Raw genomic sequence first — 15,950 nt, forward strand, 5'->3', positions numbered from 1 at the left:
GTAGAATAGGAACTATTTTCCTCTTCTGCATTTAATTTGTACCCAGAAAAGATGGTTCAGTTTCCATATTTTGGAAAAGAGGATTGCACATGGACTCAATTTTACTAAAAATGCAGAGTTTGTGTATATTATTTTCCAAGCCATTCTTCTTTCCATAAAATATGACTAAATTTTTTATTGTGACTGTAATACATTCTCACAATTTAATTAGTTATATGGTAATGTTTTAAATATTAGCAAAATTTTGAAAAAATATATTTTTAATGTTAAAACTATCTCCAAAAAAGACCAATGTAAAAACATCCAAACAAAAATTTAAAAATATTCAGGCATCCATATGTTTCTAATTTTAAAGATAAATTATTGAATAAACTAAACAATAAAAGATTGCTTACATATTCCAATTTTATTTGGAAATTTAATACCAAATTGATTCCCAATTTATTTAAATTTTGTTTGAAAATAAATTGATTTCTTTCTTATTGTTTTAGTGATGAATCAGATCCTTGTTTATCACCAGTGGTAAAACTTTTACTTATTTTGAACTAGATTCCGTATAGTCAAGAATGAAATTACTAGTTTTTAACAGTCAATGCTTACCCAAAACACTTCAAATCCCTGCTTTTCTTCAAGTTAAATGGTAATAAAACACTTCTATTTTCATTATAAACTTGGAATCATAACTCTCATTTACTGAGCTTTAAGGAGTGGAAAGCTCCGGATCAAATTTGATCTGATAAACTGAGTACAAAAGCCAGAGTCAGCCAATCAACTGGGTATCCTTGGAGAATTGGGTATACTTTCTCAAAGCCTCTGCTTCTGTGTTTCAAAAGGTGAATACTGAAATTATCTATTTGCCTCATATATTTGTTGTGAGAGATAAATGGGACATGGCATTTAATTCCAGAACAATTAATTGCATAAAGGCATTTTCCTCTACTTCTTCTGTAGCCTCCGTGCTTTCCCTACCTTACACAGAAAAAGACTTGAATAATATTTGTATGGTCAATGATTGAATAAACTTTTAATAAATCAAATGGGTCAATGAGAATAAAGAACTCTACATGGCATATTGGGTAGATTCTACAAAAAATAGCTATTATTAATTCTATGCCATGATACACTATTTGTACCCTTAAAGTCTTCCAAGATTTTATGATTTGACTCTTTCAAGAAAATACTTTGATCAGGTTCCATAATTTTGATAGATCAAATTGCTATGACCTAAAATCCTACATTATTATGAAAAAAAAATGTATATATACTTCTAATAGAAAGCTACTCATATAACCTTTCCTTTATTTTATTTACTAGAGTTTTATACTTATACAGAGTAGTTAGGTTCATCCAAACTTATGCCTCCATGGAATTTGATTTCAGTTCATGATCCCATACCTTCCTCCCCACCTTTATGCTCCCATCCTCCCCCCACCATCCTGCTCCTTCTACTCCACTGGATTTCCTTTCATTCATTTATTTATTTAAATTTGATTGGTTTTTTTACTTATGCATAAAGGTGAAATTCCCTGTGGTATATTTACATATGCACATAACTTGAGTTTTAAAGAATTCATTCTGCCTTCTGTCCCCTTACCCATCCCTCTCCTCTGCCTCTGGGTCTTCTTCTATATTAATGATCTTCCTTTTATCTCTATGATATCATACCTTCCCTTTCATTCTTTTCAGTATTCCATGTCAGTTTACAAAGATTATACTCATCTTTACTTTCAAGTTTTAAGTCACTTATGATACACCCTATATTGGTTGGTTTTCAAGAAAATGTAAAGATTGATTATAATTTATTCTGTATGCAATGTTTTTAGAAAAATATTCTTCAGATTTCTTTTCTATATGAGAGTCATTTTCTTAAAATACCCCCTCCCCCTGCCAAAGTTCCAACAGCATCTTTGTGGAGACCAGGGGAGAGTTTGAGCAGATCATGCTATGGGAAAAGAATCAGAACTTCCACATGTATTCTTCACCTCCTGGTGTTGGCCATTCCGCTTGTGGACTATAAAGACTTAAACACCAAGTACCACACCCCTCCTGGAGCTGACCTTTTCTGTGGGCTAGGCTTCTTGGCTCAGAAATTTTGCTGTAATTTATAAAGGTCTGTGATGAGCCAAAAAAGTAACAAGCAGAACTTTGAAATCCCTCCTGGGTAATGCTAAATGAGGATAGCAGAACAAAGACAACTCTTTGGGATGCAAGACAATGGAGAAACCTGTGACTGAACTAAATTCCCTGCTAAGACTAAAATGATTAGCAAAACTAGGCTTATAGAGCTTGAACAAAAGTGTAAAGGAGCCAGACAACACAAGCATTTATTGTCACCATACGTATCTCCTCAAATAATACAGAGTGGTGTGCTATTATTTTATCATTTCATGTGTTCCAGGAGTATTTGCCAGTGTGACAGTACCTGGGTATTTTGTATCCCTGTTAGGCAGACCAAGTCTAGTTTCCTTTTATAATGGGAACCAGTTCCAGGTTCAATGCACTAGCTAACAAAACTAGGGCTGTAACAAGACTTCCAAAAGTCATGTGAAGAAGCACATTTCCTTACTATAAATAAACTGCCAAAATCCACAGCATTATGCTGAGAATTAATTGCAGGTAAGAAGAATGAAGGGTCTCAGATTATTTTAGTGCCAAATTTCTTTAGGAAAAAGTATATTAATGATTTTAACAGGTCTATACTTTTACTGTGACATTTATTGTTCTTGGTTACCTGACACAGAAGTATTCAAGTTGCTCCTCAAGAAGAGAATGTTATCTTTAGTTGGTTGGCCTAAATTAGGACTGCAGGGATGTTACCTACAACATATTGCAAAATCCTCCTCTCAGAGACCCTACCAAAGTATATTAATGTAAGGAAAACTTTTCCTAGTAAATGAAGGGAGCTTTTGCAGGGGGCATTGATATATCCCTACTGCTATTAAAATGTCTGGCACATAGTAGGTGTTCAGTGAATATTTGAAGAACAAATTACTGAATGACTAAAAGAACATGCATCCTCTGACTAGCTGATAAGTACCATTTCAGTATTCATTGATATGTATTCCTGTTCCCATTAGGCACTTTGAGAACAGCTTTAGACCACAGCACTTTTTATATTTTTATTTTGATAATGGGGAATTTGATGCCCATTGATTGGCAGTGCCAAGTACTTATTCTCAAAGAGGTAGGCATCCTGAGGGGCTTGTATGTGCTTTTTCAAAGAAACTGACCTACATGTAGGATTGTAAAGAGTAAGAGTTACGCAAAATAATTGGAAAGAAATTTACTCCAGGTTAAAACTTGGCCAATTTCCTATCTGTTAAAATTCAGTTCTCTTCATGCCCAAATTCAGTTCTTTCTTTAGTGCCAGTTGTGGTCCAGTTTTGTAATGAGAAATTCCTCTATTTAAAATAAAACAAAACAAAACCTCAAATCTTCCTCCTGCTCTCCTCCCACTTAGAGCATAAATCCAGAACCTGTCTGAGGTTTCACTCTGCTCTGAGCAGCCGACTTTCAAATAGTTCCCAGGGTTTCCTCCCTAACCCCACTCCTCCAAGTCTTTCCTAAGAGCACATTTTCAATGCCATTTTTTGCTCCTCTCAGGAACTCAGTCCACAGTGCTTAACAAGAATCTGGGCACACAGGCACTAATTCTCCATGCCCAGAGCTATTCTGCCCACACATGTTAATGTGGGCATGTTGGGTGACAAGTTAATAAAAGACCAGGAGCCCCCAGGTCACCTTTTTGGCAAAATTAGATATGGCACATTTTTAGATTAGGTTTTGTTGCCTCTGAGCACCAGAGCAAGAACTAAGACAGCTGTATCTGCCAATCAGTAGTCAACAACGTGCCTTTTTCTTTAAATCCAGAGTCAATAGAGTCTCCAGAACATTCTTCCTCTTAAAACAAAATAACTTAAAAGATGTTCCTGAACCGGACTTAAGATGTATCTTTAAACCACAGAAGTTTGGAGAAAGTGGAAAAGATATTTTTGTCTATTTCCGAATGGATGGTTTCATATCTAAAGGAAGTTGAGGAAGTTGGCCTTCTTTAAGTTAACAGGCACTGCCTGTTTTCCCCATAAATATGTAAAACTGGCTGCAACTCAGCAACATAGCAGGTTCAAATGTGATGTTTTCTTTTTCAAGTATTTAGCAAATGAATATGCATAAGAATTGTTACTCATTAAAAAAAGAATAATTTTCTAAATATTTTAAAATAGATAAGTAAATTCTGGGAAGGGCCTTTAAAAATAGCATGGAATTGTACCAATTTACCAGATTAATGAACATGAACAAGATATATTCATTTACAAAAACTCCCTATTTTTATTCAAATAGTACTGAGAACAATGAAGAAAAGAGGTTGTTTCTACTTATTTCAGGACTCTGTAGGTGTGTTTATCAGAGGAATGAAAAGGACAAAGTCAAAATAATGAATCAAAGGTAGATTAATTTCATCCTTTTGATGTAAGGAAGAGCAAGGATCTAGCACTTGACTCTTCTATAAATATTCCCCCAAAAGCAATATTTAAAACAAGCCTTATTAAAACATCTAACATTTATCAATTTATTTAAGTGTATAATTATATGCTGTGTTCTATCTGGACATGTAGTAATACAATGAGGGATTTATTAAAGGAAATTACATCTATGAACTATATATTATTTAACAAAAGGCTGTTGAATCCAAGATCTTGCTGTCTTGTCAACAATTTCTCAAGTAGACACTTATAACTTCATGCCACCTACTGAGATTATGGTGGTGATTCCTGATATAACTTTTTAACCTTGATTCAAGCACAGGTATTCTGGAATAAAGCATGGTCAACTCCAACCATTTCCTCATTTGGAATCTTTCTACACCTTTGGTGAGAATATACTGATGCCAGAAGAACTTAACATTATCATTCTGACCAAGATCAATGCATACCCATCACTTTAAATTTTTTGAACAGCACAATAGTGCCAAATGAATAAATAAACTAAAGCTTCTACCAAGGATCTAGTGTAATAAACAACTTAAGAAATTGGTCCTCCACACTGGTCACTGATGGAATTCTCTTTGGGTTTCTAGGCAAAACCCAAACATAGGTCTTGAACATCACGAATGTTAGGTCTCATTATTTCATATGTTTATTGCAACCTTCTTTTTCTACACTGGAAATGTATGGTGGATGAATAGATAAATGTCTGTGTGTGTATTACAGAGTGTAAATGTGGATATGGATGTCATTTTTAAAGGATAATTGCACAAAAGTAGAAGACTAAAATTGAGGTCTACTAAGAAGATATCTCCACCATCTATGAAAATATTAAGAGTATGGTAGAACAGAATGATAATCCCCCAAATGCCCTTTCTTAATCCCTGAATCCAATGAATATGTTACTTTATAAAGGAAAAGGGACTTTGCAGACGAGATGAAGCCAAGGATCTTGATATGGAGAGGTTATCTTCAATTATCTGGGTGAGCCCAATTTAATCACAAGTATCCTTTTAAGAGGGGTTCTGAAGGTTCATAGTCAAAAGGAAATATGGAGATGGAAGCAGAGTCACAGAGATTTGAAGATACCACTCTAATAACTTCAAAGGTAGAGAAAGAGACTATAAGCCAAAGAAGGCAAATTGCTTCTAGCAAAATTCTTCTCAAGAGAATCCAGAATGAATACAGCCTCACTTTTAGCCCCATAAGACCCTTTCAGGCTTTATATATATATAAAAATATATTATGTATATATTATATTATATTTATAAATAATATATTTATTTATAATATATATTTATATTATTATATTTATTTATAATATAATATAAACAATATATTTATTTATAAATATATTATATTTATATATACATATATATATAAATATGTCATATTTATATATATATGTATATTTAGTTATAGATGAACACATGACCTTTATTTTATTTTTTCATTTTTATGTGGTGCTTAGGATCAAACTCAGTGCCTCACAGGCTAAGTGCTCTAACACTGAGCCACAACCCCACACTCCTTTCAGGATTTTACCATCCAAAATGTGAGATAATGAATTTTCATTGCTTTAAGCCACACCAAATTTGTGGCTGAGTTTTTTTTGCAACAGCAAGAGGAAACTAAAGCAAATTGGTCTTCCCTACTGAATAAGAGATGTCTGGAGATTGACTACTTAGGTTTGAATCCACATCTCTATATGACATTGAGCAATTTGTATTTTCTCTGTGGAATGGAGTTAAATAATTGCAACTGTATCATAGGGTTGAGGCAAGGATTAAATTAGAGAATATACATATTCTCACAAGGTAAGCCTAGAAAAATAATTCCCTGTATCCTGTATATAAATTATTCATTAATATGAAAATTAGAGCAATTGGCATATCTGACAGTGAAATGATAACAGCTGTGTAGCCAGTGCCTCCATAGCTGCCACCTACTCAGTTGATGAACAAATGCCTGCTTGGTCTACTGACAAGGTGTGTGGAAATACATTGCCCATTACTCTATAATTTTCTGTTTTATTGGAATAGTTCATGGCCTATTTCCTATCACAGAGCAGGACAACTTCATTTTAAGTCATTCTGAGGTAGGAGTTGCGGGATTATTCTCATGATTCCAAACGTTAATCGATAGGACAGAAGAGTACAAGGCACATTAAGACCAAATGTACAGTCAGAATCAAGTCTGAAGTCAAACCTAAGAAGCACTGAACATATCAGATTTTGTTGCTTGATTTCAGGGTAGAGAAGGACAGTGACAGAGAAGGAGGCTGCTAGGGCATGGGAAAGAATGAAAATATTGGAAAGCCTAAATGAATTTACCCAACCTATGTTTTCAGGTTATGGAATTTTCTCTAATCTATTCTTGGTTCATGAATCTCCTCAGAGACCAAGTACCTCTTTCCAATAGCCATCCAGCCATAGTCCTTATCTTGCTTGATTAATGACATTAACATTCCACTTAGAAACTGGGCACTATCACCAACCTCTCCCTCATAACTAATGTTTGATTGACCAAATCCTACCCATTGTGCATGCCAAGGAGATCAGAATCTGCCTTCCATTTTTACCCCCAGACTTTAAGCCCTTCCTAACAAGTCCATTCACTTCTGTCACCCTACCTTGCAAATAATCCTACACACTCCACTCTGCCTAAATTATCCTATAATAATTCACATTTGTTCCTGACACTCCCCTATAAAATATTTTGATAAATCTTTGTCAACTATAAGAGAAAAACATTTCCTAGCAAGGACTTTAATGTTCCAGTTATGTGTCTTTCCCAACATCATGGCTTTCTGTCCCCACATCTTTAGGTGCCTGCCCACAGTGCATTATCTCTTGATCTTACCCAGTTTTCTTTCATCTTTTTAAAACTTTGCCTATCTTCTTCCTTGATCTAAATGCACCCTCCCATTATTCACCCAGTACACTCTTATGCCATCTTTCACATTTACTCAAAGTGTTACCACCTTTACAAATAGTACAAGGTGTCTGTCACATGGGTGTTAATAGCAAATATGAACCCAGGAAATATACACAAGAACTTGAAGTGAAAGAAGCATACTTTACTTTTTTGTAATTCAAATTAACTTTATTTTGAGCTCTCATCTTGTCAGTGTAGCAAAAAATTGTCATACATCAATTTAGGCTTCCTGCCCCTTTTCCTAAGGATGAATTTAAGTGTGGAAAACTTAAATAATTGTCAAGTGGTTGTGGATAGGGAACCTCATCCATCTCTGCATTGTTCTGTGTGGTCTTTTGTCATCAGATCATTCAGTTCAGCACTGAGAATCCTACTCTTTTGAACCCTTCAAGTGGGTTGGTTATTTGCTGTTAATATGATACTTTCATGACATGATTGGGTCACAAGAATTTCTGCAATGATATCTATGGTTTCTATGCTTAAAGTTAAACCTTCCAGAACTATAACTAGAAACATGAGGGTCACAGTATCCCTCCCTCTCCTATCCCTACACTGCTCCCAACTTCTCTGTTCTCGTATTTTCTCCATCTCTTTCCCCCCAATAATGAAGGTTGGTGAGAAAGATAATTTTCCATGTATTTTTATCTATGCCTCAAATCTTCTTCATTCCCTGAAGCTTCTAAGTGTCTGAAAATTAAGCCACAGTTATACATTTTCGCTTTTGAAAATTGTCATCATTTTCATTGTAGTTACTGAAATCATTGTATATCTTTTCTGATGCTCCCACCAGGACGGCAAGAACATAGTAGTCTATCTGCTGAAGCAGGGAGGAAGGAGAAGAATGAGTCTAGGTAGGGAGGAGAAAAGGAAACAGTTAATGTCCTGACTACATTATCTTGCCCACTCCATAACTGAGATATCAGGCAGAGACAGGTGGTGAAGTCCAAAACTGGCCATTGTCCACCAAGGCTACTGAAAGCCAAATTGAGAAGTGGAAGAATTTGATTTTTTAGACATCCCATCTCCTCTTTCATCTCCTTAACTTTTTTTACTTCTTGTTTTTGTTTGTCCATTTCTTCCCAAATCTACCAAAACATATTTCTAGAAAAGATTCACTTAGTAGTTTTTACTATTGAATATAACAATTTTAATAGCAGTAATTTCATGATAGTCGATTTTTGCATGTTAATCTCATGCACATTTCAGATCTCAGTCATAAACTAACATGGGACAGGAGCAGGAAGATATTTAAAAGTGGACGCATGTCCTGATTCTAAAGAAATGAATTTAATCCCTTTTTTCTCCCCTATGGTGCTTTTCTGGGGTAAGACCAAGAAGCTATCTAAGAATATAGATATACATGGGAATACACAAGCACATATTTTGTCATCTTCTTATAGGCAAACCGAAAACTTCTCTGCTAGTAATTCAATCGTTGACTTGTTATGCGTCGTACCAGGGTCGCTTTGGGTTCAGTTACTCATTGAAACTTGCAAGAAAAACTTTGTGGGTCTTCTCCAACTGCCAAGCATCAGCTGCCAGGTTTGATTTACATGTTAAGAGAGAATAATCTCATTTTAAAAATTATTACCACATGAATGATTATGCATAAACACTATTTATAAACAGTGCAAAAAAGAAATATGCCAAATACATAAAACCATTCCTTTTTTTAAATACATAGAGGAATATTAAACTATACATTATCAACTTTCAGAAAAGATAATGTGATTAAAGATGTGATTGTAAGTAATATGTAGGCTTAGGACAAAAATGTAACTTTCATAAGAAAGTAACTAAATAGTATTTGTATTCAGTAATGTAAATATTTATTATCTCTTTTAAAGATGCTAAATATTAAATATTTTTTAATGAATAAGGTCTATATTTAATATAAATCAATGAAACACTTAAGCCTTTGACATGCTCATTACTAAATTTAGAGACCAAGGGCAACTTTTTGGTCCACGCATAATAAAGCCAAGAACAAAACCTTGAAATAGGCCCAAACCATTTGAGGCTTAAATATCCTTGTTTTTCCAGCTGTGCATTCTAAAAGATCCTACAGATATCTAACAGTTTACATTATGAAGATTGCATCAAAATGGAAAAAAAATAGTTTTTCACGACAGAAAACTACTTTTTACAAATATAGATGTAAATGAAACCAGAAGGTATACTTCATAGTCTAACCAGAGGGGAAATTTTATCTATTCATAAAAATCCATAAAATTCTGGTTTTTTGTTTTGTTTTTTCTCCTCTGAGTTTGACTTGAATGGCTTCCAATTTTATTTGCTCCTTGCCTGTGTTTCATGATTCTTTCCTCTTAATCCATAGTTCAGGTGCTGTGTCTATTGAATTACTTCTGAATATAAAATTCACTCCAGTGTTCTTAGAATCAAATATTCCTTTCCCTAGCTCACAACTTTTTTACTAAAAGTATTCCATTCAAAGGAAGGAAACATACCATAGCTCACGTAGAGTTTTCACAAGTAGGAAAAGTGTTGACTTCATCAAATGTATGGGGAGGCTTTTTTTCTTTCACAAGGCTGATTATCTGGAATAAAAACAAGTTGGATTTCTCTGGTCCCTTTCCTTCATGGTTTGGCACTGGCTAGTAGGCAGACCACAGTTGCTGCAGAATGAAACTACCAGGCACCTTAATTCAGTTTAATTTCCAAATTTCTGAATGTTCATCTTCTGGAAGACACAAGGAACACATTGATAAGTAAATATTGGATTTAAATTTTTGTAAGAATTGAGATTAATATTTTCAAGACAAGTTTAGAGTTTTCTGGAAGTGTATTTGCCTTTACAAGACAGTTAAACTATACATTTGGCAATAATAACTTTTTTTCAGGAAAAAATTCAAAATAGATAATATACCATTGCATATATTAAATTGTATATATATATATACATATACATATCTATATATTTCTATGCACATGCACAAAAGTAGCACTTGGTTATTGTGTGATACAATATTTTGTCCACTAGATGGATCTCACTTTCATATTTTTCAAACTTAGATACCTATTTCTCTGTATTCATTTGGATTGACCTCACAGAGTTACTTGTAGGCATTAAGAACAATATTAAACCAGTAATCTTCAAAACTGCCAAATTCATGGAGGACAAAAAAATTAAGGAACTGTTATAACCATTACTAGCTAGAAGAAACTGAGGAGAAATAATAACTATATGCCATGTAGGAGCTGAAGTTCAACCTTCGAACAAAACACAGACATTAGTGGGATAACTGGTGAAATCTTAATAATATGTAGTTTAGTTAATAGTAAGTGTGAGTTTCTGTATTTTGATAATTGTACCAAATTTATGTAAGCTGTTATATCTTTGATAAAGACACGGTAGAATGTAGAAACAACAATTTTTACAAGATTTCTGTAAGTATAAAAGTGTTTTAAAATGAAGATTGTTTACAAATCAACTGAGTCGAAATTAATTACAGATTAGAAAATAAATAATAATCAGAAGTCTCAAAGACTGCTGAGTAAAATAGATATTGTTAAATAAATGAATGCTAGAAAACATTTCAATTGTATTAATATTGCACAAGGTATGACTGTTAAAATGTAAGGCACAAATGTTCTAGTAAGGCACAAACATCACAACTGTTGGCTTGGTTTATTAAAACAAAAATATTTAATTGAGAAAGCTAAAGTCATACGGGAATGGATCACATAATCCTTTTATATAATTTCTTTTCATTTTTAATTATTGCTCAGTTAGGATATACATCTGAGCACCCCCACTCCCAACTGCCAGTGAAAATACACATGGATAGCACATTTTCTTAAGTAAATGGCTGAACTGATGCACAGTTATCATGTCATAGCATTCTGTTTGAAAATATGAGCTTATCCTGACTCTTCTGCCATTTAATTACTTGCTTTGTTTTATGCCTAGACTCTTCCAGAGTTCTTTTCGTTATGGAGATGAAAAAAAAAAAAATGTTACTAGTATATATCTACATGTCGGTCTTTTGTTATTGTCATGATCACTGGGGCACACTATTAATAATGAATACAGTCTGTAGAGACATGCTTCATTTATCACAGGGAAGTGTCATTCTACAAAATATTTCTGTTGTCTATATTTTAGTTGTCCTGTTTTCTTATTTGGGCACAATTATTTACATGTCATATCTATGATATCAATTCTTTCCTATTAACACATGACCCCTTTCTTCTTTCATTTTTTCATCCTCTCCCTTTCTCCTTCTCTCCTCTCCTCCCTCTCTCTCTCTCTCTCTCTCTCTCTCTCTCTCTCTCTCTCTCTCTCTCTCTCCCTCCCTCCCTCCCTCTCTCTCCCTCCCTCTCCATTCCTCTTCTTTTCTCTCTTTCTCTGTCCAGTCTCCTTCTATATCTGGTATGTGTTTGTCCATATTGTTTGCATTCTACCTTTTAATGAATTAGATGCAGATTTTAACTAGGCTATTACTGTTTGACCATTGCATTATTTTTCAATTTTGCTGTAATATGTCATAATTGTTTGTCCCTAAATAAGACCATACTACTTTTTGAAGGTGCCCGAGTATCTTGCTTTAAACTTCATCAGTAATAATGTCTAAATCTTTTTGAAGACTATAGCTGCCTGTATTTAACCTAACTAATAGTAGAAATAGACACTTTCAGAACAAATATGAATAAACTGCTAAGCTATCAAAAGTGGAAAAGGGGAATAAATCTTCAAACTATGCCTAAGGAAAATGAATAAAATAAAGAAATGTGTTAGGAATAAAAGAGAAGAATCTGTTGGAATTCTGACTGTGGTAGTAGATTCACAGATACATAAAACCATTAAAATTAGCATAGAACTCTTACACATGCACATGTATGTGCACACACACAGTGAGTCCAACTAAAACTGTGGAAATTTGAGTAAGATTGATGGGTAGTATTATTGTTAATGTGTTAGTTGTCATGTTATTCTTTTATATATATAGTTTTGCCATACATTATCACTCAGGGAAATGAGGCAGATTATACATGAAATATCTCATTATTTCTTACAATTAATGTGAATCCATAATTATCTCAATTAAGAAAAAATGTGAAGACAAAACAAAATAATTCCTAATTTTAAAAGAGAGAAAAATCTGAAAATATTTGCTGTTCTATCAAAGGAAAAAGAAATAAATTTTGTATGTTTTCTAAATAATCTGATTTTTCTATAGCTGGACAAACAGTAAATATTTTTGGATTTGAGGGTCATAACAGCTCTTATAACTAATTCTCTTTGCTCTTGTAACACAAGAGCATCTGTAGTCCATACACAAATACTGACTGGCTGTGCTACAATAAACCTTTATTCACAGACACTATAAACACCTGAATTTTATATAATCTTCATGTGTTTTAAAATACTATACTTTCTTTAATACTTTCCAACAATTTAAAAATGTTAAAGTTATTCTTAGTTTATAAGTGATAGAAAAATAAAAAGCAGGCCAGAAATTTGGCAGAGTCATGGTTTGCTGGCTTCCTACTACAAATAGACATATTTTTGCTGCAAACACTATGTTTAAAGCAAGGTTATTGAAACTAGGTGGTCATTATGGGTAATTTGATAAGAAGAATCTTTACAAATGGAGGACATACTAAAACTGGTCATCACCTAAGATGACTTTCATTTTGAATTGGAAGATGGTATGGCTTTTTGGTCTTGTTTTGTTTTGAAATGCAGGAATTTAAGAAATAAAGAGATCTTATTAGTTGTATCAAAATATTTTTCATTTTTCTCAAAATATTGGTTATTTTTTCCAATCTGTAAAAGAAATCTATATTCTTATACTTCTTGAACCTGAAGGATAGCTTTCAAACCTGAATTCTTCTTTATGCTCTGTTTTATATCTGACTTTCAAATTGCATCTTCAGTAAGTTTACTTAAATTTTGCAGAGGAAGCCACAACTTACCAAAGATCTTGTTATTCATTAAGTTGTCCATCAATCCTAACTATTCTTAGCATTATTGTCATTTTTGTTTGCTAACTTTGTGCAAATATAATGTCTGGTCATGCCATGGCAAACAAGAGACAGAAACTCAGAGGACCCACATATGGCCCACTAAAACATCAATATATAGAAGCAAAAATACTAGATTTTAAACTTTGGAAAGGTTTTTTGCTCCTCACTGCCATGTGTCTGAAATTCAGTTAAATCCCATCTCTTTATCTTTAGGCAGAAGGCCCTATATAAATGCAGCGCCTTTGGAAGGCCACCACACTAAACTATGTAAGTAGGTTCTGAATTGGGTTTTATGGGATATGAAACTCCCCTTGCCAAAACTAATGAACAATTTGGCATAAAAATTTGTACAAGAGTTTGGAGGGGGTCATGCAACAGAGAAAATTAAGACTAAGTTTTATGAGTTTGACAGTAAATTCAGCTCAGTTAAAAAAAAAAAAAAAGGAAAGGAAGAAAGAAAGAAAAGAAACTAAAAGAAAGAAAGGGAATTTCAGATGTTTTACTAAAAGCATTTATGAAGCAAACACAAAAGCTAGAAGACCTCCAGCCTTAAAAATTTGAGTTTCTATAATAAGATTTTCAGAAAACCATGCTAAATGGGCAAACACTGGGAGTTGGGGCACGGGGAGCAGCGTGCCAAAGACAAACCCCTGTGATTAAGCCAGGAGCAGTTTAATCTTTACCATTTCCTTTGGCGACCTCATCATCATAGACCCCTGAAGAAAGTAGTGTTATCCAGTCACCTGTCAACTGGCCTCCATAGCCCCGATGAGTAAACAGGCAAATAATCTATTGAAATATGTCTCAAGAAAAAAACAAGTATGGATTTTCAATAAATATGAAATAGGGATTTGGCTCATGAGAACATCTTTTGGAAAGGCAACATCTTCTGTAATTGATCAGAATTTTAGGACCCAGGGAATGTGAATCTTTGAGCCAGTAGCCTCCTGTTCTGTGAGGCAGTTCTGGTTTGCTTTCTTTTGTCATTAAGCACACACATTGAAGCATGTAATTATGGCAGCATGCTGAGAATTGAACTACTGCTAGATGAGCATATGTCTTTTCCTAAATGCCCTCTGAGCAATAGCTGATCAATGAGCATGTCTTTGTAGTTCCTGCTGATATTTTTAGCTTAAGTCAATCAGATGCAAGTGAATCTTCTGACTCTTAGTTGCTCATTGGTGCGAATCTACAGTGTGTACAACCATAGAAGTGAAAAGTTGTACCCCATTTGTGTACATTGAATCAAAATGCAGTCTGTAAAATTAAAGATAAAAAAAGAAAAAAAAAAAGCTAAAAAAATAAATAAATTTATACCTGTATTTAGGAAGAGCCATCTCTGTATTTTGCTTAACAGAATTGCATCAGGTTATAGAAGTTTTAGGAAATCTAGGATCCAACCCAGCTCAGATCCCATACATCTGACTGGGTGGATTATTTTATCTGTATCATCAATAGCTTATTAATGGTTTTCAAATGAGATGCAGCCATCAATATGAGGTAGGTTTCAGTTCACTTTTGAAAAATAGAAAAAGGACAAAGTATATGCTTACCTCTTAAAATTAAAGCAGATTCAAGATGCAACAAAACCCATTAGTTTCAAATGCCACATTATTATATGCTTTCTTTGGCCAAAGAAAATGGATGGAAATATAGTTACTTAGCTGGAAATTTCACACACCCTACAACATTGGTGAAGCATTTAAATAACTGAGTTTGTTATTGATATAATCATTAATAGTTTTTATAACACACATAAAATAACTATGTAATATTTTATGTCTTATACTCCATAGTATATAACAAATAGAAAGTAATCTGTTGAGTAGATTATAGTGTAGAAAATTTGGGAATCACTGGATTAAAGAATCTGAGGACTATGCATCCCTGATACATTCAAATTTACAAGTGCGTTAAAAGTTGCCTAGAGAAAACCTAGTCTAATACATATTTCTCACAAACATACCTAAAGCATTTTAGTATGTAATTACTACTTTGATTTAAAATGCCTTATTAAGGTTTTCTGAATTCACAGTAGTTTTTGACTACATGCTTTTGTAATTAATGGACATTGAAAAATACAATAACCACTGTATTAGGCTTTATAAAATATTTTGAGTTTAAAAATGTCAGGTAGTTGAGAAGTTTAACAACAATTGTAACTATCCAAAGATGGACTTGGTAATTTGATAACAGTTCTTCTTTCCCCAGAACTCTTTATTATTTCCCTTGTGCTCCTGTGTTTCTGAACTAGAGAACTGGACCTTGTAAAGCATATGCCCACACAAGTGTAGTGATAGGAACTATATTTTGCATTTCTGTATTCTCCTCCTTCTATCAATGTAGAATCATTGCCTTTTACCATTGCAAGTGGAATTACTTTTTCCCAACGTGATTTATGATCCAAATCTTTACCTACCAAAAGCAACGAGTCTTTAAATTACCTAAGTGTGTCTTCCCTAAATCTGCCCAAGGTTGCTCCTTTTAAACGAAATAATCCTCTTTTAAGCTAAATAATCCCTCAGTGGCAACTAGCTC

The sequence above is a fragment of the Sciurus vulgaris genome, assembly GCF_902686455.1.
Source record: "Sciurus vulgaris genome assembly, chromosome: 10".
Lineage (NCBI taxonomy): Eukaryota > Metazoa > Chordata > Mammalia > Rodentia > Sciuridae > Sciurus > Sciurus vulgaris.